General features: G+C 47.1%; 11 non-coding genes across 11 annotated transcripts; 4 read left to right on the forward strand and 7 right to left on the reverse strand.

Annotated features, from left to right (window-relative positions):
• Positions 1–5,027: 5,027 nt before the first annotated feature.
• On the reverse strand, positions 5,028–5,109 carry TRNAS-GCU (transfer RNA serine (anticodon GCU)). The gene has a single exon. It is a non-coding gene; the product is annotated as a tRNA-Ser (tRNA).
• Positions 5,110–5,714: 605 nt separating this feature from the next.
• TRNAS-GCU (transfer RNA serine (anticodon GCU)) lies at positions 5,715–5,796 on the reverse strand. The gene has a single exon. It is a non-coding gene; the product is annotated as a tRNA-Ser (tRNA).
• A 1,784-nt stretch (positions 5,797–7,580) lies between these two features.
• TRNAS-GCU (transfer RNA serine (anticodon GCU)) lies at positions 7,581–7,662 on the reverse strand. The gene has a single exon. It is a non-coding gene; the product is annotated as a tRNA-Ser (tRNA).
• A 2,850-nt stretch (positions 7,663–10,512) lies between these two features.
• On the forward strand, positions 10,513–10,594 carry TRNAS-GCU (transfer RNA serine (anticodon GCU)). The gene has a single exon. It is a non-coding gene; the product is annotated as a tRNA-Ser (tRNA).
• A 1,222-nt stretch (positions 10,595–11,816) lies between these two features.
• Positions 11,817–11,898, forward strand: TRNAS-GCU (transfer RNA serine (anticodon GCU)). Its single transcript has one exon. It is a non-coding gene; the product is annotated as a tRNA-Ser (tRNA).
• Positions 11,899–15,454: 3,556 nt separating this feature from the next.
• Positions 15,455–15,536, forward strand: TRNAS-GCU (transfer RNA serine (anticodon GCU)). The gene has a single exon. It is a non-coding gene; the product is annotated as a tRNA-Ser (tRNA).
• A 2,304-nt stretch (positions 15,537–17,840) lies between these two features.
• On the forward strand, positions 17,841–17,922 carry TRNAS-GCU (transfer RNA serine (anticodon GCU)). The gene has a single exon. It is a non-coding gene; the product is annotated as a tRNA-Ser (tRNA).
• A 399-nt stretch (positions 17,923–18,321) lies between these two features.
• Positions 18,322–18,403, reverse strand: TRNAS-GCU (transfer RNA serine (anticodon GCU)). Its single transcript has one exon. It is a non-coding gene; the product is annotated as a tRNA-Ser (tRNA).
• Positions 18,404–19,279: 876 nt separating this feature from the next.
• TRNAS-GCU (transfer RNA serine (anticodon GCU)) lies at positions 19,280–19,361 on the reverse strand. Its single transcript has one exon. It is a non-coding gene; the product is annotated as a tRNA-Ser (tRNA).
• A 602-nt stretch (positions 19,362–19,963) lies between these two features.
• On the reverse strand, positions 19,964–20,045 carry TRNAS-GCU (transfer RNA serine (anticodon GCU)). The gene has a single exon. It is a non-coding gene; the product is annotated as a tRNA-Ser (tRNA).
• A 1,998-nt stretch (positions 20,046–22,043) lies between these two features.
• Positions 22,044–22,125, reverse strand: TRNAT-GGU (transfer RNA threonine (anticodon GGU)). Its single transcript has one exon. It is a non-coding gene; the product is annotated as a tRNA-Thr (tRNA).
• Positions 22,126–22,879: the final 754 nt, after the last annotated feature.

Genomic DNA, 22,879 nt, shown 5'->3' on the forward strand with positions numbered 1-22,879 from the left:
CTGAGGCAGTGCTTGCTGGGTTTAATTTTCATGTGTGTAAGATTTTTGTGTATTACGCATGAAAGCTTAACAAGTGTGTTGTGCACGCTGTTGTTTGTGTGTACGGTAGCCGCATGTAAACCTGCTATTAATGTTAAAGGCGCAGGTTTTCCCCTTTTCATGATTCAAGTGTAAGGTGGCACTGGGCCGCTAGTTGCAGTGAGTTGTGAGTGCTTTGCCTGCTGTCTTGCACTATGCTTATGTGTGTGTGTGTTGTGTGTGTGTGTGGTGTGTGTGTGTGTGTGTGTGTGTGTGTGTGTGTGTGTTGTGCTGTGTGTGTGTGTGTGTGTATGTGTGTGTGTGTGTGTGTGTGTGTGTGTGTGTGTGTGTGTGTGTGTGTGTGTGTGTGTGTGTGTGTGTGTGTGTGTGTGTGTGTGTGTGTGTGTGTGTGTGTGTGTGTGTGTGTGTGTGTGTGTGTGTTGTGTTTCTGTAGCTACATTTGCAAAAACATGTATGAACCTTTTGGTACATAATATACCATGCATTTTTAGTATATTGTAAAGCTGATGCATCTCTTCAGTTGATCCTGACACTGCTCAGGTAACTAGCCTCTATCTTTGATTTTTTGCCTGAAAGCATTCTGAGGCATGAAATATTAGCATGACATAAATGAGAGCTAGCAAACTTTATAATATTTATACCTATAATGTCTATGGATGGGGTTGGGTTGAAATCCCATCTGATTACATATTTGGGCTGTTGGGGCTGAATCCCAAGTCACATCAATCGTTCATCATCACATCATCTTCCTTAGGTATGCGAGTGCACATAAGCAACATTTTGTGATGAAGGAAAAATAATTTCCGTGAAAGTGATCGGGTGTGCAATTTTTCCAGATGTTCCATTGCATGCTTTGAAGTCCAGGCTTAATAGCTTGCTGTATGAGTCCAATTATATCAAAAGTATCATAAGCGTTAGTTCTTCCCTTGAAAACTGATGATGACTATAGCACTCCACTTTTGTTTTGCTTAGATATGCCAGAGACCTGCAATGAAATTGCCAGACAGGTGCCTAAGAGAGAGAGGCATGGAAAGAGGGGCATCTGCAGTTCTTACCGTGAGAAAAACTCGGAAGACTGTGTTGCTGTCCATAGATATTGAGCAAACATCTGTACCACAAGCCACCAATAGTGAGAACTGTGCATGCTGTATAGAAAAGGGATGCTGTGACCAGGTCGTTTACTTATTCCCCATTGTGGTTTATGTTCAGAATAAGAACATTATATGCCTGCTCTTGGTATGGAGGAAATCGTGCTAGAGGGTGTGATTCGGGCTTAGATAAAGATGATTTCGTGCACTGGGCATTATCTAGTTACGAAAAAAATGCTTTCCTTTACTGCCGGCAAATTAAAACTTCTATCCCTTTGAAAATCATGAAATCTGCATTTCAAACAAGACATGACCAGAGTGGTAGCTATTTACGCAGCAGGCTCAAAATCTATTTCCCTAACCTGCCCATGGCTGTTGAATGCCTTTCAAAGGTCAGAATAGGCTGTGACAAACGACAGGTTTTGATCTCTTCAGGCACTAAGATGTCCCAATGCAAGATTAAAAATGATTACGTTGGATTCCTGTGGGATAAGCAATTCGGAAGCATGTATGGCATGACTAGCTTACTGTGTGTCATGTTGACCTCATATGACCTCATCTTGGCATCCTACCTATATCTTGACTATGTAGTGACCAGAACAAAATTGTAGCTGACGTTTAAGCTGCATAACGCGAGCAAAATGGACGTGAAAATATTTTGAATTATAGGTCGCATGAATACACCAAATTATCGTGCTAATCTATAGAATGACCTTGACCTGACCCCATTGTGGCATCTACATGTTCGTAACACAGCACCTTCACTTAGCCAAAAAGCATATACTTTTTGAAGAAACGAAACGCTCAGTTGACCCAGCCCCTGCAGACATGTAACGAAGCCTGCAGGCCTTTGCCCTTACCTTGACCTTTCATGTCAGTATGATTTCTAATTGCTGTTTATTCAAGATGCGCTTATTAACTCTTTCCGTTTGCACATATATATATATATATATATATATATATATATATATATATATATATATATATATATATAGTCCCAGCCTAGCCCGAGGCGCTCGGCTGGGACGCCAGCCAATTAATGATTAATAAACCTTGCGGCTGATATTATTGCCCGTTCGGAGAAGAAATATTGTTGTCACGATCTCATCAAAGATATGTAACGGCTTCCAGTCTTAGAACCGTCTCAAAAAGCCAGGCAGACTGCGATATGCATGTATCCGCCCTTGACCATTACGTGCCGAGTACACTTGTTAGGTCATCAGTCGAAGCAGCGGAATTTGGCCGGACTGTTATACCTTCTATTCTAGTGCCTTGGGACATAGTGACTGTTTTCATTCCGGTTATCACCAGATGACACGTCTGACCTAAAACCATGCCGACGAGGACGAGATTCAAGCCCACATGTCAGAACACGTTGAATTAGCAGTCCAACGCCTTAACCTCTCGGCCTCCTCGTCATGACCGCTCTCAAATCTGACAGCTTTCCTGATTCGGGGGCAGCGGCGGTTTCTCAGGAACGCTTCAGGGCGCTCTACGGCGGACATGAACAGCGCGGAACGACAGATGCCGCGAAACGCGTGCAGCGAGCCTGCATTGTTACATTAACGGAGTCATCTATCGGTAAGGTATGCTCAAAATACCTTACCGATAGATGGCTGACACTGTCACCGCATTAGATCACATCATATCATGTGTAGTGTATCCGTATATGTATCAAGTCTGTCGAGTCCAGGCAGATCACATTAGATCAAGTCACATGAGCACATGACGCGAAGCCTGCATTCGAGGTGGTTATTTTGTAATTCAGAAGCAAGTCCTAAGGCCATGACTTCTATGCTCGCTCGGTTCGTATCATTTGCTTCTGTTGTGGTAGGTGTGATGTCTTCGTCCAGCGGTTCAGCTCATCTCAGAGAGATACATGTAGCGACGCGGACCGAGTCCAGCGGCATACTGCCCCTGCTGTCCCAGACGGGCATGACGTTACATTCAGTTCGGGTGAACAACCACTCAGAAATCAGCTTACACTGGGCTAACACACACGCACCTATCACGCGTCCCGTACGATCCGCCACGGGACGGCGGTTGGTGCCCGCGGTGATAGGTCGCATTCCACCGTGAGGCCGCGTCGCGACACGGCAAGGACGGGATGCTGTGCCACCGGGCTGGCTGGGCGTGCTCACAACATCTCTCCCTCTTCGGGACTGCTGGAGGAGCAGTTCTTAGATATCGTAGCCCAGGCGGCTTGGTGTCCTTTGACGAAGGCTCCGTCGAAGAACTGCTGGCGGCGGGAGCTGAAATCGTACTCGAGGCGAGGTGCTGGGGCCTTTCCTTCTTATGGCGAGGTAGCCGTCGGTGCGTGTGATGGCAGTTGAGGGGACTGAAGTGACGGACGGAGGAAGTGCCTGTTTCTCCAGTAGACTCTGCCGCTTGGTGTCTTGGTCAGCTGATCTTTGTGGTACCCGACGCCCACGATGGTGCCTACCTTGTCGCAGCGTTTGCTGATCAGATCTTGCAGCCTAACCTGGGTTCCAACCTTGAGTAGCGTCAGTGCATATGCAGAATCATTGTAGCGCTGTTGTGCACGGCGGAGAGACGCTGCTGCCCTGGAGTCACATTCCTCTGCTTGCTCCTGCCACTCAGCAGCGAAGGTGCTGTGATGAGCGGGAACACAGGAATGGATGGGATGGCCGAAGATCACCTGAGCCGGAGGACGTCCATCGGCTCAAGGCGTGTTTCGCAGTTCCAGGGGTCTTCGGTAAAAGTCGTCATTGTCGGTAGAACCATCATTCACCGTCTTGAAGAGACCAGGTGTTTCATGGCTTTCACTGTCGCCTCCGCATACCCATTGAATTATGGGTAATACGGAGTTGACATGTTGTAGTGAGTGAGTAGGGTGAGTAGTGACATGAGTAGGGTGTGTCAACATTGACATGTTGACACACCCTACTCCCCAACGCCTCTGAAAGTTGGCGACTTCACGGCTCTTGTACTGGGGTCCTCCATCTGTCCTGAGTCGGACGGGAACTCCAGGACTGACGAAGACGTCTCGGGGGCTCTGATGGTCTGACGACTTGTTGTGTCTCCCCGTGGGAGTTGATAGACAACTGGCCAGCCAGACAGTCTATCCACGCAGACGAAGAAGTCTCTGCCCTCGTGAGAGAAGAGTTCAGAAGAGATATCTTCAAAGATCCTCGATGGCGGCGGGTCGGTGACCATCGGTTCCTGAAACAGACTTGGACGGAGCTCTTGACAGGTACTGCAGTTGGCCACAGTGTTGGCGATGTCGCTGTTCATGCCGGGCCACCAGACAGTTTGGCGTGCTCGCCGTTTGGTGCGCTCAATCCTCTGGTGAGCGTCGTGAAGTGCTTCCATGGTAACCTTCCGGGAACCATGCGGAATGAGGATGCAGCAGCCTTTCAAAACTAGGTCGTCGTGGAATGAAAGTTCGTGACGAACGTTCCAGAATGGGTGTAAGGAACGTGGCAGCATCTCCTTGGAGGATGGGAAACTATGCGATACAGCCACCAGAAGTTGTTGATAGGTTTCATCGGCTTGTGCTGTCCTCTTGAGATCACTGAGTCGTGCATCTGGGAGATGTGCTGGCGCCTGCTGGGTTGAGACGTCACTGATGGTGACGATGGACGAGCGATGGACATGATGCTTTACAGACTGAACGAGTTGTTTGTCCTCAGTCGTCGGTTCTTCAGCAGTAGCACGTGATGGCTGTTTCAGTTCAAAACCCCGTACAATGGTGGAACATTCCCTTTAACTACCTTTTTTCTGTTTATAAGCCATGATATTGCTCGCAGCCCGACACTGCCAATGGCGGTGTCCCGCGAATTCTGTGCAGTTTTGGGAACCTGCTGCAGTCAGGACGGAACAACGCCACCGTTTCCATGCCGGTCAGAAGTGAATGGCTTGTGTGAACTAAAACCGTCCCGACGAGGATGGGATTCGAACCCACGCGTGCAGAGCACATTGGATTAGCAGTCCAACGCCTTAACCTCTCGGCCACCTCGTCCCCATCGCATAATACCTGACACTTTTTCGTTGTTGCGCCACATCAGAAGCGTATCGATGTGACTGCATTGGGTAAGGTCATATCCTTTCACGTCAGGTCCAATCTGACCAAGGTCGGACATATCTTATCAGATCAGATCACATGAGCCCACGAAGCGAGGTTCCCACTCGAGCCAGCCATTTTCTCAGTCAGGAACGAGTCCAGAACCTGTGACTTCTTCCATTGCAAGGTTCATACCATTTGCTTTTGTCTGGTATGCAATGACCAGCGTGTTTTAAACGGCTCTCCGACGATAGTTTGGATTAAATGAGCCAGTGGTGGCAATATCGTACTATTTTTCGTTCGCCATCTTGTTGCACAAGAACATGATATACATCAGCGGGTTAGACAACGGTATAGAAAACCCGCTTTCCTGCATGCCGGTCTTCTGCCTGTTCTGATGCGTAATAAACTTGGATTAGCTGATCGGCGGGCCATACATTGCTAACTACGGTGTACCAATGACTGCATCACAAATTCAGGAACTACTGCGGTTTGGACGGAGCAAACAGACCAGCCCCAACGGTTGGTAGGCACAAGCTGGTTATTATTACCCAAAACGACACCGACGAAGATGGGATTCGAACCCACGCGTGCAGAGCACATTGGATTAGCAGTCCAACGCCTTAACCACTCGGCCACCTCGTTATGAGAATCCCCAAATCTGGCAATTTTGCCTCAGTTGTGGCGCTGTGGTTACACGAATGTCACTCTATCATATATCAACGTTGTTCTACGCCGAAGGGTCGTTGGGCCACCTGAAAATGCTTGTATTGGAACAAATGCCTTTGCAAGAAGAACGATTTTCCCTTGGTCCGAACACGTCGAGGTACGTTGTCACATGCAGCAGCAAAGCCAGGTGCCGAAGCTTTCAGGACACTTTGGATCAACTTTACAGCACCGTTGCGCCGTATGAGGCATTCCCAGTTTCGGTAGATGTCCATCTAAGGCGCCAAAAACCTGATCTACCAGGTTTCTGGGAATGGGATTTATTTCTTCGAAGCAGCTTGCAGACCATAGTGGTGCTTATATTTCAAACAAATCGACATGACGGTAATTCTGCACATGTGTTTCACCAAATCCACATGTCTATCGCTCGCGAGAATATGCTGCCGTCATTTTGAAACAGCGCAAATAGCCGTTGCCAATATTACCGTCGGGGAGCCAAAGTCAAGTTCGTTTAATTTCTTGTCACTCCGTTGATCTCTTTCGGCGCCCGATTGCGAAATCCCGTTACAGGCAGCGACTGCAATATGTCATATCCTCTCAGGCTATGTCCGATGTAACCAAGTCCGCGTAGATCTGATAAGGCCAAGTCACGTGAGCACATGAAGCGAGGCCTGCGTTCGAGGCAATTTTGTCGTTCAGGAACAAGGCCGGAAGCGATGACTTGTATGCTCGCACGGTTCATATCATTTGCTCCTGTTGTGGTATGCAATGAGCAGCATCCGTCTAAAGGACTTGCCGACGAACTTTGAATTTGATGCGTAGCAAGCTGAAGAATGTCCTTCTGATTTGGTTCTTATCAATTTATTGCGACTCAGGTCCATCTTTGCTGGTTGTAATAACTCTCTTCTACTGAGGGAGGGGTTGAAAACGGAGACATGGAAATCGACAATGTCATGGTTGGTTGATCCCCCCCGACCCTGAAACAGCTCATTTTTTAGGCCCTATTGTTATGACTCCCCCAATTTTTCAAAAGTAGTGGATTTTAGGTAGTATCTTTATTACTTGGTAAAGTAATATAAAGCAGTATCGAAATAAGTTCCTCTAGAAGTAATATCTTTTAATATTTTGTTTTGCAAATTGTTGGTGTAAAAAACACTGCTTTCTGAATGCCAGTCTTCATCTTATTGTCAAGCGAGATGAACATGGATCAGTTCGTTGGCGGGCGTAACATTTCTGACTACAGCGTGCAGAGAGCTTTTTCACAAAGCCGGGAACCGTTGCGTTTTGGACGGGGCAAACAGACTGGTGCGATGTTGGCATTACAAGGTGATATGTGGACCTAAAACCACTTTGACGAGGATGGGATTCGAAACCACGCCTGCAGAGCACATTGGATTAGCAGTCCAGTGCTTGAAACGCGCGGCCACCTCGTCACGCCTACAGTGTAATTTGACAGTTTTACCACAGCTGTGGCGACCCAGCCAACCCCGACCAGCTGACCGCTTCTGCGCCAACACGGTTCATGCTATTCACTTTTTGTGTTGTGCAAGGAGCAGTATGCGTTTAAAGGGATTGCCGACGTTAATGTTACGTTCGATGCAGAGTAAGTTGCCGCGTCCGTACGCAAGACCATATCGGACCACGGTACACCATATACTCGTCGCAGTTTCGGGGGGGGGGGGGCAGTCACGTTTCGGACCGGACAAACCAACAGTTCAATGGAAACAAATAAGCAAACCAGCTATGCAACAATAGAGCCACGACGACGAGGATGGGACTCGAACCCACGCGTGCAGAGCACATTGGATTAGCAGTCCAACGCCTTAACCACTCGGCCACCTCGTCACGACAAATTGAAAATATAACAATTTTGCCCCAGCTGTGGCGCTGTAGGTATATAAAAGACACTATGGTTGCTGTAATGGAGGCGATGGGCTTGACTGCGTAGGCTCAGGCCATATACTGTCAGATGAGGTAAGATATCATCATGTCGGATCAGGTCATGTCAGACAAGATTGTCTGCGACCATACTCGGGACGCCTATCTCCTCACCCAAGACAGGAGCTGATTGCCACGACATCCCCGCTAGCACGGCTCATATCAGTTGGTTATGCTGTGACGTGCAACGAGCCCTGTGCGTTGAGGTGGCTGCTGAAAATAAAGTTAGCGGTAATGCACTATAAAGTGTTAACCTATGTCCTGACTCGTTTCTAGTTCTGTCTCTACTTATAGCTTTATCCCTAGGCGGTGTAATGCTCTGGCAAAGTTTGCTCGCTCAAATACGGGAAACATTCATCGAGAGCGCAGTAACGCAGCACGCAGAACGCAGCACGCAGCCACGACATCAATACAGCCTGTCAGTTGGGAATACCGCTACGGTGCCTACAGGCAAAAGAATGAAGCTGCTGATCGTATGTCAAGACAGTTTTGACAGCCCCGACACTTTCCATGTGTCGATGTCCATAGGACTCAGTGCCGTTTCGGGAAGCGGCCAGTTTGCACAAACCGACCGTTTTCATGTCGACCACAACTAGATGGATTGTGTGAGTTGAATCACTGCACCACAGACGAGAGAGAGAGAGAGAGAGAGAGAGAGAGAGAGAGAGAGAGAGAGAGAGAGAGAGAGAGAGAGAGAGAGAGAGAGGGGGGGAGAGGGAAAGATAGAGAAAGAGAGGGAGAGAGAGAGGTTTATCTTGCATTTGTGTCTAATTTCAGGGAGGCACTCTTCATACGCATTTTGAAGTAGCATTTCTAGTCAAGCAGCAGCCTGCCGTATACCATTTATTGTTATTCTATCTTGCCAATCCTGACAGGGAATCCACCTACCAAAACTTCTGATAGACGAATCCTTCAAAGGTCGTGCGAAAGTAGCAACCTCAAGATTCTTTGACTTATTTTGCAGCCGACCATTCCACAGTTTTGTGGTCTTTCGTGCCAATGGGTGACAAGTTTAGTAGCGCACGTGGAGAATCAAAATCATTCAGCATCTTGTCCAGTACGGCTGAACCTCTTGTGACTTCCGTAACTGCTTGCTGGAGACCCAGGTGACGAGCTACAAATCCCACCTCAAATATTCTGCTAAAGTCTCCTGTTGAGCAGCGCTCGCCCTTGGTCCTGAAGATCGAATATGATCGAGTGTTTCCAAAAGATGATCAGATAGCATTTGTCGCCGGGAGATTGATGCATTAAGAGGAAAGTAGTGTACAGCCTTTATGATACTGTCGGGTTGCAAAGGTCAAATGACGCTCCACCAAACTTCAAGCTCATCTATCAGTGTGATTTTGGGCTCTGTGTGTGGCAAGCAATTTTCTTTGTATACGGCGACTCCCTATCCTAACTTTTCCTGACCGTCAACGTGATGTTTCTGTATTGTCGTGATATTTTATCTCCGGCGTGGAAAGCTTGGTTATGGTGGACGGCCTTGCCTGAATGTTGTGAAACCACGTTAACTGTACTGCAATTTTGATTTCTGGAAGGCTTCGAGTCAAGTGATCAAGTGATTTAGGTCCACTTCCTTTTCTTTATTTATTGTAACCGTGTTTTTCAAGCTAATATCAACTTCGTTACTCATTGTTGTAATAAAAGGTGCATTGTGCACAAAAAATAAACTGTTTTATTGTCTCTGCTTTGATCCGGCTTACACCTCTTTTACCGGCCAAAATTACTCCCCATTTTCGTGCCTTCGGCTTCTTTTTTTCTCCACTTGGGTCCATGCTACCACTTGCATTTCCTATGTCATCTGTCGACTTTTCCCGCGTGCTGTTTTTCCTACGCTCAGACCGTGCCTTTTGTTGTTATCCTCTGCATAAGTAACTCAAGTTAGCTGGCTACTTAACTCTGCTTCGTCAGCAACTAGACTGCCATCCATTTCCTTCTCGCATGTTCCGGTGTCCCCTTCGTTGTTTTTCCTTTTTGGTTTCCTTCGATTCTACTTCCATTGTGGAGACCACCGCTGATTTTCTTGCTGTGCACGTTTCGTGATCGAGGTTTCGGTGTACCTGTACTGCCCAAGCTCATCCTTGTCTGTCGGTCACTCCCGTTCCCTTCATGTTAATTCCCAGCAGCTACCATGGGTGCCCCACATAAAACTCACAGTTTGTGGATGGTTCTTGTCTGGTCCTCACAATGCCCATGTTGCCGTCTCAGGTGGCCACAAAAGTGACCTTTAAGTGGCTACCTTAGTGCAACACCCGTACGGATGTGGAACCTCGACATTAAATAATACTGTGTTCTTGATTCAAATGTTGCCCTATTCCGGCAAATAAACTTTTCCGAACCATTACAGCGCTTAGTGAATGAAGTCATTGGCAGAGACAGTACTTGGAAATGAGTCAGGACAATACTTTTAAACTGTCCATGCATGAAAGTGAAAATGATCTTCGGCAGGCATCTCAACGTACAGCGCTTCGTCGCATGCCACAGTATCACCAGCTGATAGGAATCGTGCTAACACAGAAATCGTGACCGTCCGGTCCTGCCTCCGAGTGAGAAGGTAGGCATCTCGAGTGTGGGCCTGCAGAAAATCTAGTCTGACATGACCTGATCTGACCCGGTTTCATCCTCCCTGAACTGATAGGGTACGACCTGACCCGGCGTGGCCAAGTTCATCGACTCCTTTACGGCAATGATGGTGTGCCATTTTTGTAGCAACAGCGCCACTGCTGTGCTAAAATTGCCAGATTTGGCAACTCTAATGACGAGGTGGCCGAGTGGTTAAGGCGTTGGACTGCTAATCCAATGTGCTCTGCACGCGTGGGTTCGAATCCCATCCTCGTCGGTGCGGTTTTGGGCCTTACAGACCGCCTGATGCCTACTACCATCACACCGGGGTGTTTGTCCCATCCGAACCTCAGCAGCTCCAGAATTTGAGAAAACAAGTCTTCGCGCTTATCCTATCTGTCGGCCTAGTCCCTGACTGTGAAAATAGCTGCCTCGACCACGAATATCGCTTCATATCTCTACAAGCCCTGATTTGATCTGACCTGCCCGAACTTGGTTATATCGGTCAGACCTGGAAGGATATGATCTAATCCGATGCAGCCACGTCAATTCCCCTCTTTTGTCGTACCGTGGCGAAAATGTCAGGTGCCTGGAAACAGGGACAAGCTGGCAGAAACGTTCAGGCGTCGAATAATTAATCAAATGAGCTCTGTACGCATGAGTTCGAATCCCATCCTCCTCGGCAAGATTTTAAGTCACACTTGTCACCTTGCGCCTGCCAGCATTGGACCGGTCTATTTGTACGGTCCAAACATGAACGGTTCCCGATTTTTTTCTAAAAAAGGTTATCTGCGCCACGTAGTTAGAAATTTTGCCTTGTCGGCGAACTGGTGCAAAATTGCCTCGCATCAGAGTAAGCGTAACACTGGCGCACATGAAACAAGACTGTTTTGCAAAAAGTAGATACCAACCGAAAAATATAACGATATTGCTACCATTTTTGATGCGTTGGGGGAACCGTACCATCATGAACTAAATGCAAATTGATCGTTTCAAAGTCGTGAGCCTAGCTACCACGGCGTGCTCGATTTCCATGCATCCGCTTTCGAGCAAAAGAAACGGAATCGCAATCATGGGCAAAGAAGGAGCTGCTACCAGAAATAATGGTATGAGCCTAGCCATGAGGACAAGCTTGAATTCGCCATGCATCGAACTAAAAAAATTGGTGTCCGGAGGCTCTTTGAACGCATACTGCTCATTGCGTGTCATAGGAAGACGGAAGAACAAAACGAGACGACACGAAAATGACATTCTCCGAACGGGCGGCATAGTCATAGTCCTAACTTCTGGGCTTACTCCGGAATGAAAAAAGTCTGCCTGGGGTGCGGACCTCGCTCTAGGGGCTCATATGACCTGATCTAATGTGATCTGCTCGGACCTGGTTAGATCGGACTGACCTAATAGAATATGAACGGGATATGACCTGACCCAATGCAGGCGCATGCATGTCATTCTTAGGCGGCGCAGCAGCGAAAAGGTGTTAGGTGACGTGCAACGGGGACGAGGTGGCCGAGAGGTTAAGGCGTTGGACTGCTAATCCAATGTGCTCTGCACGCGTGGGTTCGAATCCCATCCTCGTCGGCGTGGTTTTAGGTTCACATATCACCATACATCTGCCAACATCGCACCGGTCTGTTTGCCCCATCCAAACCACAACGGTTGCCGACTGTGAAAAAGCTCTCTGCACGCGGTAGTCAGAAATGTTACGCCAACGAACCGATCCAAGTTCATCTCGCTTGACGACATGATGAAGACCGCCGTTTAGGAAAGAACTTTTCTACTCCAACAATTTGCAAAACAAAATATTAAAGCACACTACTTTTATATATTTTAGGTTTTAGCCCACAAGCCATCCAGTTGTAACCGGCATAAAATGGTCGCGTTGTCCCGTTCTGACTGCGGCAGGTTTCCGAAACTGCACAGAATTCGCGGTACACCGTCATTGGCAGTGTCCGGGCTGCTAACACTATTTTGACTAATGAACATAAAAAACGGTAGTTAAAAACGTGGCTTTCGGATCGCCTAGGGCATAGCAAGCTACACAAAGACCAAATTGCTTGCATTTCTTACTATTGTTTCTTAGAAGCGCCGCAGCGGTGTTCCCTACTAACATATTATGCTTTTGTCGCGGCTGAGTGCTTACCAAAACAATACTGCGTTCTTGATACACAGGCTGCCGTTTTCGAGCAGACATATTTTGCCGCAACATTATAGCGCCTAGAGATGGTGCTATTAGTCTTCATTAATTATACCTCTTCTTCACTCACATGATTCATGTATTCGTGCAAGCAAACTTTGCCGAACCATTGCAGCGCCTATATATCGAGCTATTGGCCGAGGCAGTGCGAGGAAGCCAGTCAGGACGTTACGTTAAAACTGCCCATGCATGAAAGCGGAAATGATTCTTGGCAGGCATCTCAACGTACAACGCTATTTGTATGTCACAGCATAACCAATTGGTATGACCCGTGCTAACGGGGATGTCGTGGCAGTCAGGTCCTGTCTCCGAGTGAGGAGACAGGCGTTCCGAGTATGGTCGAAAACCATCTAGTCTGGCATGACCTGACCTGACCCGGTTAGATCTTACCTGACGTGACATGATATGATAAGACAGCCAAGTTCATCATCTTGTTTCCGGCAATGATGGAGTGCCATTTGTTTAACCACAGCGCAAAAGCTGGGATAAAATTGCCAGATTTAGGAGCTCTTATGATGAGGTGGCCGTGTGCTCTGTGCTCCAATGTGCTCTGCACGCGTGAGTTCGAATCCCATCCTCGTCGACATGGTTCTAGGTACGAAGACCGCCCAGCATCTTCCAGCATCGAACCGGTCTGTTGATCCTGTCCGAACGGCAGCAATTACCGACTTTGTGAAAAACTATCTACGCGCTGTTGTCAGAAATGTTAGGCCTCCCGACAAACTGATACAAGCTCATCTCGCCTTAAAGCAAGCAGAGCGAAAATGAAAAAATTCAGAAACATATCAAATTAAAAAAGTCAGAAAAATGGTCTCCTACACCAGCAACTTACCGAACGAAAAAAGAACATTTGGAGATGCCGTAGCAATATGGCGTAAACACAAATGAATCGTTCAAAAGTCGTGAGCCAACTTGCTCTGTCGCACGTGATTTCCATGCGTCCGTTTTCGACGAAAAAACAGAATTAGTACAAAACGCAAAGGTCAACCTGAGTCGAGATAAATTGATATGCAACGAATCCGGACATGTTCCAGTTTGTTTTGCATCCAACTCAAAGTTACTGTCGGCAAGCCCTTTGGACGGACACTACTCATCGCATACCACAACAGAAGCAAATGATATGAACCGTGCGAGCATAGAAGTCATGGTGTTAAGTCATGTCATGGTGGGCTGGCCGAGTGGCTAAGGCGTTGGTCTGCGAGTCCAATGTGCTCTACACGCCTAGGTTCGAATCCCGCCCTCGTCGGGGTGGTTCTAGGTGACACAAGCCATTTGCTACTGACCAGCGTAAACCGATCCCTTCAGACTGCGTCAGCTCCTGGAAACTGCACAGAATCCGCAGGGCATCGTCATTAGTGATGTCGGGCTGCCAACACTAATTCGACGCACACCGAGCAGAAAACCAGGCTTAAGAGCGTGACTTTTCAATCAATTGTACTCAACAGCTTCCCAAGAATTAATATAATAGAATAAAGGAATAAAGTAGAACGTTCCAGAACATCATTTTTTGTATTTACAACACAACACCTACGTGACCATGCTTTGTGATTGCACACAACTTAAACATGCGTGTTCTTTGTTTCATTTTGAGTGTTTTGCTGTTCATGTTGGTGTTTTTTGAGCATACCTTACCGATTGATGGCTCCATTAATGTAACAATGTAGGCTCGCTGCACGCGTTTCCCGGCATCTGCCCTTGCGCGACGCTCATGTCAGCCGTAGAACGTCATGAAGTGTTCCTGAGAAACCGTAGCTACCACCGAACCAGGAAAGCTAGGGGCACCCTGTTGGTGTGAAAACACGTGCAGTGAATACCCTATAGGGTACTGGAAATTTGGGTGAGATTACACAGCATGCACAAAGAGGTAGTCTAAAAAACTTTAGGATTAGGAGCGAGTCGTACAAACCGAAGCCCCCGTCCCCATCAGGACCAGGTCTAAAGTGAAAATGACCTTCCGGCAGACACCTCAATGCACGGCGCTTGTTGCAAACCGCAGCACGAGCGACTGATAGGAGGCATGATGGCGCAGAAGTCGTGACAATCCGGTTCTGTTTGTGAGTGAGGAGATAGAGATGAGGGGTGGTCGCAGACAGTCTGACGTGATCTGATCTGACATGGCTAGACTTTACCTGACGTGATGGGATATGACCTGACCAGACGCAGCTAAATTCATCGCCTACTTATGGCGATTATAGTGTGCATTTTTTGTAACCACAGCACCACTACTGTGCTAAAATTTACAGATTTTGTATTAGAAATGACCAGGTCGCCGAGCGATTAACACGTTGGACTGCTAATCCAACGCCAGACGGCCAAATTCGCCAAAGAACCTTTTCACTTTCACCTCGCCTAAGAACATACGGAAGATTGGCATTTGGGGAAAAAGTTTTCTTAACTACTAAACGATACCACGAACAAAGTTTGTAGTATTGTTTAGTAATAATGACATTAAGACAACCAGCTCGTTTCGAAAGCCTTGAATCAAGTTACTATGGCGTGACCGATTTTCATACATCCGCTTGCGAGCAAAAAAAGCATGGTTATTACAGTGCGTAAATATCTACCTGATGCCAGAAATAATGATATGAAACAAAGCAAGAGAACATGCTTTGGCTTGTTAACATTCAAACTCAAATCGTACTGGCAAGACGTTTTCACGCATGCCACTCAATGCCTACCACAACTAAAAAATAGTATGAACGGAACGAGCGTAGAAGTCGTAGCCTCGGCATCATCTCATCTCATTCTTCATGAATGATAAGATAGCTGCCTCGAGTGCGGAACTCGCTTTATGGCTCATGTGGTCTGATCTAATGTGCTTGGACGGGACCTTGTTAGATCGGACACGATCTGATAAGATATGATCTAGCTCGATGCAGTCACCTGCATTCCTCTCTTCTGTCGCACAGCGGTAAAAGTGCCAGGTGCGGCATACCATAGGACGAGGTGGCCGAGAGGTTAAGGCGTTGGACTGCTAATCCAGTGTGCTCTGCACGCGTGGGTTCGAGTCCCATCCTCGTCGGAGCGTCTTTAGTTTACACAGGCCACCTGGTACCTAATGCTTCAGATCGGTCTGGTAGTCCCGTCCGCGCGGCAGTCGTCAAACATGTGAAAAATCCGCTACTTGTCGCCGTTTGAGTGCCGTCCTCGCCAAGAAACGTCTCCAGCTTCGTCTCACCTAAAAACACACAGAAGATTGACGCCGAGGGAAGTAAGCTTTCTACACCGGCAATTTATAAAAAAGTAAATGGAATTCCTCCCACTTTCTTGCTGGGGGAGCCGTATCAACGTGATCTAAGGGCTAGCAAATATTCTGAAAGTCTGAAGTTGACCTACTTTGGCGTATATGATTCCCATACAACCGCTTTCGGGAAAAAACAAAAGCAAAGAAGAAAACATAGCGCAGAATAATTACTGACGGCCCAGATACGTATGCTGGCATACGCATTTTTTATTTGTACACCCACAGCGCCACTTCAGTGGTGAAATTGTCAGCTATGGTAATATGTGGTGGGTTCGAGTCCGACCCTCCACGGAGTGGGTTTTGGTGCAGATAGATAAGTGTTTTAATCATGATTAGAGGCACTTCACTGGATCTGAGGTTCTTAATTCAGGACTTCGTGATCGTTGTTGCAAAATCCTCGGGGCACCGTTATTGGCAGCGACGCGGCTGTCAACACAATTCATCTTACAACCAGCAGAAAGCTTAAGCCCAGAACGTGGAATTTACCAAAGGACCAGCTTAATATGATTTATTGGAGCTGTTGCTGTATTTTAGGAGCACCGTATCGGAAGTCCATTCTAACAAACCTTACTAATGTCCTGGCTGTGTGCCAACTTAATGATGCTGCGTTCTACGTTCACATGTTCCCCGGATCTGGGCAAACGAAATTTACCGAATCATTACAGCTCCTGTAGATGTAGTTATTGCCAATGAAAGTACCAGGATACAGGTTTGGGCAATACGTTAATGCATTTCATGCATTAACCTTCGACATGACTCGCTATTTTGTTTTTGTTTTTTTTAATGCGGATTGATAGCCGGAGGGGATGATATGGCTCCTATAGCGTTTCCAAATTAATAAAAATAGAGCTCAGCGCAACACGCCAGTATATTGATTTTAACGAGGTTTGCGATTGTATCAGTTTGTGTGATTTTTAGTCAATAATTGACACCATTACCGTAGGCCGAATGAAACATTTTCACACCGCCCTATCAGGGCCAGGGTTAAAGCGAAAATGACTTGACAAGCCTCTCAACGCACAGCGTTTGTTTTATGTCGCAGTATAACCAGCTGATAGGAACCGTGCTACTAAAATGATACTGCGTGCTATGTTGACATGTTGCCAGTACCCAGGGAAACGAACGTTACCGAATCATTACAGCGCCTAGAGATATCGTTACTACCAATGGCAGCACTAGCAAACGGTTCTGGACAATACGTTAATGCATTTGATACATTAACCTTCGCCCTGCCTACCGGTTTTAAAAACGCGGGCGGACAGAGGGGGAGGGGGGTCATGCGACTCCCGTAGCATTTCCAACTGAATAAAAAAGATAAAACTTTGAAAACGCCAGTAGATTGATCTTAACGAGATCCTGCTATTGGTACTGGTTTGCATGCTCTAAGTCAATAGCGGATCACATTACAGCAGGTCAAAGGAATAGTTTTCTCGAGCATAGCACTTTTCCAGTCATACAATAGCATGCATACAAGACCACACCTTCTGACCGCACAAAACTTTATGTACTGGTTCTTTGCTAAATTCTGAATACCGTGGTGCATATTTCTACGTGTTTTGCGCAAACGATTATGATATATGGCTCCGCTTATGTAACATTGTCGGTCCCCCGCGCGCACTCCGCGGCATCGCCGGTTGCCGCCCCCCCCCCGCGCCGACCGTAGATCACCGCGCAGTGCTCCTAGGAAATCATCATTGCCGCGGAAACAGAACGACTAGGAGCACGTTTCTGGTGTAAAAACATTCACCGTGAGTGCTCTACGGGCTACTGGAAATTTTGGGGCGAATGCCCACCATCCCAGAGGTATCCTAAAAGAATTAGGGATGGGATAGGGGAGGGAACTCCGCCTTATCAGGGCCAAGATAAAGTGAAAATGATTTCCGGCAGATATTTCAACGCACAGCGCACATCTAGTCTGACATGGCCTGATCCGACCAGGTTAGAGATCACCGGATGTGACAGGATGTGCCTTGATCCAACGCAGCCAAGTTCATAGGCCTTGTTTCCGGCAATGATGGAGTGACATTCGTGCAACCACAGCACCAAAGCTGGAGTAAAATTGCCGGATTTGGGGATTCTCGTGACGAGGTGGCCGAGTGGTTAAGGCGTTGGACTGCTAATCCAATGTGCTCTGCACGCGTGGGTTCGAATCCCATCCTCGTCGGTGTCGTTTTGGGTAACAATGACCAACTTGTGCCTACCAACCAGTCGGACCCGTCTGTGTATTCGGTCAAACGGCAGCAGTTCCCGGTTTTGTGATGCAGTCTTTACGCCATATTGCTACGGCATCTCCAAATGTATTAATTTTCGTTCGGTAAGTTGCTGGTGTAGGAAACAATTTTTCTGACTTTTTTAATTTGATATGTTTCTGAATTTTGCATTTTCATTCTGCTTGTTTTATGGCGAGATGAGCTTGAATCAGTTTGTCGGGAGGCCTAACATTTCTAACAACGGCGCGTAGATAGCTTTTTCACAAAGTCGGTAATTGCTGCCGTTCGGACAGGACCAACAGACCGGTTCGATGCTGGAAGACGCTGGGCGGTCTTCGTACCTAAAGCCATATCGACGAGGATGGGATTCGAACCCACGCGTGCAGAGCACATTGGATTAGCAGTCCAATGCCTTAACCACTCGGCCACCTCGTCATAATAGTCCATAAATCTGGCAATTTTATCCCAGCTGTGGCGCTGTGGTTACACGATTGGCACTCCATCATTGTCAGAAATAAGGCGATGAACCTGGCTGTGTTGTCACATCCTATCACGTCAGGGGAGATCTAACCGGGTCAGATCAGGTCATATCAGACTAGATGGTCTTCGACCATACTCGGGACGCCTACCCCCTCACTCGGAGACAGGACCTGACTGCCAAGACATCTCCGTTAGCACGGCTCATATCAGTAGGTTGTGCTGTGGCATACAAATAGTGTTGTACGTTGAGATGCCTGCCGACAATAATTTCCACTTTCATGCATCGACACTGTTAACGTGACGTCCTGACTGGCTTCCTCGCACTGCCTCTGCCAATAGCTCGATATATAGGCGCTGCAATGGTTCGGCAAAGTTTGCTTGCACGAATACATGAATCATGTGAGTGAAGAAGAGGTATAATTACTGAAGACTAATAGCACCATCTCTAGGCGCTATAATGGTTCGGCAAAATATGTTTGCTCGAAAACGGCAGCCTGTGTATCAAGAACGCAGTATTATTTTGGTAGGCACGCAGCCACGACAAAAGTATGGGCTGTCAGTAGGGAATACCGCTGCGGCGCTTCTAAAAAACAATATCAAGAAATTCAAGCGATTTGGTATTTGTATAACTTGCTAGGCCCAGGCGATCCGAAAGCCACGTCGTTTACCGCCGTTTTTTCTGTTCATAAATCAAGATAGCGTTCGCAGACCCGATACTGCCAACGATCATGTCCCGCGATTTCTGTGCAGTTTTGGGAACCTGTCGCGGTCGCGAACGAGACCATTTTATGCCTGTCAGAACAAGATGTCCTGCTTCAACTACAACCGTCCCGACGAGGATGGGATTCGAACCCACGCGTGCAGAGCACATTGGATTAGCAGTCCAACGCCTTATCCTCTCGGCCACCTCGTCCCCGTCCCATCGCACCTGACACCTTTTCGCTGCTGCGCCACATGTGAAGGATATGGATGTGACTGCATCGGGTTAGATCATATCCTATCACATGAAGTCCAATCTGACCAAGTTCGGGCATATCATATGGGATCATATCATATGAGCCCATGAAGCGAGGTCCGCACGCGAGGCAGCCATTTTTTTTCAATCAGGAACAAGTCCAGAACCTATGCCTTCTACGATTGCAAGGCTAGTATCATTTACTTCTGTTTTGGTATGCAATGAGCAGCGTGTTTTAAAAGACCTTCCGACACATATTTTGGGTTCAAGGAGTCAGTGGTGGCAATATCGTGTTATTTTTTGTGCGCCATCTTGTACAAAAACACGGTGTGCAACAACTGTGTAGGTAACGGTATAGAAAACCTGCTTTCCTCAATACCAGTCTTCTGCCTGTTCTAATGCGCGATAAACTTGGATTAGCTGGTTGGCGGGGTCTTACATTTCTACGGTGTACAAATGACTGCATCACAAATTCGGGAATTGATGGGGTTTGACCGAATACACAGACAGGTCCGACCGGTTGGTAGGCACAAGTTGGTCAATGTTACCCAAAACGACACCGACGAGGATGTGATTCGAACCCACGCGTGCAGAGCACATTGGATTAGCAGTCCAACGCCTTAACCACTCGGCCACCTCGTCACGAGAATCCCTAAATCCGGCAATTTTACTCCAGCTTTGGTGCTGTGGTTGCACGAATGTCACTCCATCATTGCCGGAAACAAGGCGATGAACTTGGCTGGGTTGGATCAAGGTACACCCTATCACATCAGGTAATCTCTAACCTGGTCGGATCAGGCCATGTCAGACTGGATGTGCGCTGTGCGTTCAAATGTCTCCCGGAAATCGTTTTCACTTCACCCTGGCCCTGATAAGGCGAAGTTCCCTCCCCCTATCCCATCCCTAATTCATTTTAGGATACCTCTGGGATGGTGGGCATTCGCGCCCAAATTTCTAGTAGCCCGTGGAGCACTCATGGTGGGTGTTTTTACACCAGAAATGTGCTCCTAGCCGTTCTGTTTCCGGGGCAATGATGGTTTCTTAGGAGCACTGCGCGGTGATTTACGGTCCGCGCGGTGGGCAAGGGGGGGGGGGGCGGCAACCGGCGATGTCACGGAGGGCGCGCGGGGGCCGACAATGCTACATAAACGGAGCCATATATCATGATCGTTTGCTCAAAACACGTAGAGATATGCAACACTGTTTTCAGAATTTAACAAAGAGCCAGTGTATAAGGTTTTGTGCGGTCACAAGGTGTGGTCTTGTATGCGTACCATTGTAAGAATAGAAAAGTGCTATTTTTGGGAAAACTATTCCTTTGACCTGCTGTAATGTGATCCGCTATTGACTTAGAGCATGCAAACCAGTACCGATAGCAAGATCTCATTAAGATCAATCTACTGGCGTTTTCAAAATTTTATCTTTTTTTATTCAATGGAAATGCTAGGAGAGTCGCATTAACATCCCCCTCACCCCCCTCTCAGCTCGCATTTTTAAAACCGGTAGCCAGGGCGAAGGTTGATGCATTTTGTGCATTAACGTATTGTCCAAATCCGTATCCTGGTACCTTCATTGGCAATAACTATATCTACAGGCGTTGTAATGATTCGGTAAATTTCGTTTGCCCGGGTGCGGGCAGCATGTAAACATAGAACGCAGTATCATGTAAGTCGGCACACAGCCAGGACATTAGTAAGGTTTGTTAGAATGGACTTCCGATACGGTGTTCCTAAAATACAGCAACGTATTTTAATAAATACAAATTATAAACAAACGTATTTTAATAAATACAAAAATAAATAAAAGTATAAACAACAAATACAAATTCCTAAAATACGGCCAATAAATCATAGCAAGCTGGTCCTTTGGTAAATTCCACGTTCTGAGCTTAGACTTTCTGCTGGTTGTAAGATGAAATTGTGTTGGCAGCCGCGACGCTGCCAATAACGGTGCCCCGAGGATTTTGCAACAACGATCACGAAGTCCTGAATAGTAGAAGTAGGTTTTGGGATAAATAGATAAGTGGTTTAGCCGTGGTTAGAGGCACTTCACTGGACCTTCACTGGACTCAGGTCCAGTGGCTAAACCACTTATCTATTTATCCCAAAACCTACTTCGAGGAGGATCGGACTCAAACCCACCACATATTACCATAGCTGACAATTTCACCACAGAAGTGGCGCTGTGGTTGTACAAATAAAAAATGCGTATGCCAGCATACGTATCTCTGCCCTCCGTAATTATTGCACGCTATGTTTTCTTCTTTGCTTTTGTTTTTTTCTCGTAAACGGTTGTATGGGAATCACACGCGCTGAAGTAGGTCAACTTAAGACTTTCAAAATATTTGCTAGCTTTTAGGTCTTGTTTATACGGCTCCCCCAGCAAAAAAAAGTGGCAGGAATTCCGTTTCATCTTTTTTATAAACTGTCGGTGTAGAAAGCTGACTTCCCTAAACGTCAATCTTCCGCGTGTTTTTAGGCGAGATGAGGCTGGAAAGGTTTGTTGGCGAGGCTGACACTCAAATGGCGACGAGCAGAGGATTTTTTTTCACATTTTCGGTAACTGCCGTGCTTAGGACGAGACTAGCAGACCTATCTAAAGCCGTAAGTGCCAGGTGGCCTGTGTAAACTGAAGCCGCTCCGACGAGGATGGGATTCAAACCCACGTGTGCGGAGCACATTGGCTTACCAGTCCCACGCCTTAACCCCTCGGCCACCTCGTCCTCCGCTACCGCGCACCTGACGCTGTTTCACGGCTGTGCGACAAAAGAGGTGGACGCAGGTGAATGCATCGAGCTAGATCATATCTAATCAGATCGTGTCCGATCTAACAAGATCCCGTCTAAACATATCAGATGACATCACATGAGCCATAACGCGAGGTCTGCACTCGAGGCAGCTATCCTATCATTCAGGAAGGACAAGATAAGATAATGCCGAGGCTACGATTCATACAATTTCTTGCGTTGTGGTAGGCATGGAGTAGTATGCGTCTTCCGTCTTGTGGGCGTGAATTTTTAGTTCGATGGATAGCAAGCTAAGGCATATCCTCCTGTTTTGTTTCATATCATTATTTGGCTTTTAGCTTATTATGCTAAGGCTGTAGCTTATTACATAGCTTCTCTGGTTCGGGGGTACCGGCGGTTTCTCACGAACACTTCAGGACGTTCTACGGCCGACATGAGCGGCGCGCAACCACAGCTGCCGCGAAACGCGTGCAGGGAGCCTACCTTGTTACATTAACGGAGCCTTCTATCGGTAAGGTATGCTCAGTTCACATCAATGTGAGCAGCGAAGCACCCAAAATGGCGCAAAAAAACATGCCTGTTTTAGTTGTGTGCAACCACAAGGCATGGTCACGTAGATGTCTTTGTAAATGTAAAACATGTGATTTTCTGGAATATTCTCCTTTATTCCTTCATTTTATTGTTTAATTCTTGGCAAGCTGCTGAGTGCAATTGATTTAAAAGTCACGTT

This window comes from Pollicipes pollicipes, unplaced genomic scaffold (assembly GCF_011947565.3).
Source record: "Pollicipes pollicipes isolate AB1234 unplaced genomic scaffold, Ppol_2.1 Scaffold_2555;HRSCAF=2994_pilon_pilon_pilon, whole genome shotgun sequence".
Lineage (NCBI taxonomy): Eukaryota > Metazoa > Arthropoda > Thecostraca > Pollicipedomorpha > Pollicipedidae > Pollicipes > Pollicipes pollicipes.